Genomic DNA, 1,976 nt, shown 5'->3' with positions numbered 1-1,976 from the left:
AACCACAGGGATGGGCACATCCAAATTCCATATTACACTTCTATCCTTGCTGAAAGCAATTTCTGTTGTTGATTGTAGATGTAATCAACCATATATGCAATCAATTGATTGATTATTTAAATCCATGAAATACCCTGATAGTAACAATCAAGCCAGTGTTTTGTTTAATGAAAGCCAGTCATATTTACCTAGTAAAGTTGACACAGGAACTTAACCATTACAGTCCATCTCTTCTCAAATTTGTACCCATAAATATTTTCTTAAACTGCACTTCATCTCTAAATAAAAAAAATCACAGACATGCATTTGCCTTACATAATTCAACTATCCTTTTTTGCAACTATTAACACACTAACCCTCTCCCCTGAAGAAGGTGCAAATCCTTGGGTAGCATATTCTTAAGCTTAATATTCTGTAGCAAATACTATGACCCAAAATTAATAAAACATGATATATGATAAAGAGTTAAGATAAGGGGGAAAACAAATATATTTGCTTTATGTATCCATATGAACATATAACAAAACACCAAGAAATACCCATAACCATTATATCCCACATTTCTGCAATGAGTGCTCATAGATTGCATTTATAACTACATTCTTCCACTATATATCCCACATTCCCTTTAACCTTAGGAAGAATCACCACTGGCTGTGGTACTTTGCTTGTTGGTGTGACCAAAAACTTCATTCTTGACATTTCTGGGTCATTAGTGGTCCTTCCTGCTTTGGGTTGCTTTAATTTTTTTTTTTTTTCAGGTGCAGCTTCATTCAGTGTTCCAACCTAGTTACATTACACTTAGGTATTATTGTGCTGTCCATTTTTGAGTTTTTGTATCTAGTCCTGTTGCACAGTCTGTATCCCTTCAGCTCCAATTACCCATTATCTTACCCTGTTTCTAACTCCTGCTGGTCTCTGTTACCAATGATATATTCCAAGCTGATTCTCGAATGTAGGTTCACATCAGTGGGACCTTACAGTATTTGTCCTTTAGTTTTGGGCTAGACTCACTCAGCATAATGTTCTCTAGGTCCATCCATGTTATTACATGCTTCATAAGTCTAGTCTGTCTTAAAGCTGCATAATATTCCATCGTAGGTATACGCCACAGTTTGTTTAGCCACTCGTCTGTTGATGAACATTTTGGCTGTTTCCATCTCTTTGCAATTGTAGATAATGCTGCTATAAACACTGGTGTGCAAATGTCCGTCTGTGTCTTTGCCCTTAAGTCCCTTGAGTAGATACCTAACAGTGGTATTGCTGGGTCGTAATCCATTCTGCCATTCTATGTCTTTTGATTGGGAAATTCAGTCCATTAACTTTTAGTATTATTACTGTTTGGATAATATTTTCCTCTACCATTTTGGCTTTTGTATTATATATATCATATCTGATTTTCCTTCTTTCTACACTTTACTCCATACCTCTCTCTTCTGTCTTTTCGTATCTGACTCTAGTGCTCCCTTTAGTATTTCTTGCAGAGCTGGTCTCTTGGTCACAAATTCTCTCAGTGACTTTTTGTCTATAAATGTTTTAATTTCTCCTTCATTTTTGAAGGACAATTTTGCTGGATATAGAAGTCTTGGTTGGCAGTTTTTCTCTTTTAGTAATTTAAATATATCATCCCACTGTCTTCTAGCTTCCATGGTTTCTGCTGAGAAATCTACACATAGTCTTATTGGGTTTCCCTTGTATGTGACAGATTGTTTTTCTCTTGCTGCTTTCAAGATCCTCTCTTTCTCTTTGACCTCTGACATTCTAACTAGTAAGTGTCTTGGAGAACGCCTATTTGGGTCTATTCTCTTTGGGGTGCGCTGCACTTCTTGGATCTGCAAATTTAGGTCTTTCATAAGAGTTGGGAAATTTTCAGTGATAATTTCTTCCATTAGTTTTTCTCCTCCTTTTCCCTTCTCTTCTCCTTCTGGGACACCCACAACACGTATATTTGTGCACTTCATATTGTCATTCAGTTC

Source organism: Tamandua tetradactyla, chromosome 4 (genome assembly GCF_023851605.1).
Source record: "Tamandua tetradactyla isolate mTamTet1 chromosome 4, mTamTet1.pri, whole genome shotgun sequence".
In the NCBI taxonomy this organism is placed as follows: domain Eukaryota; kingdom Metazoa; phylum Chordata; class Mammalia; order Pilosa; family Myrmecophagidae; genus Tamandua; species Tamandua tetradactyla.
Note: the sequence above shows the minus strand (reverse complement) of the source record.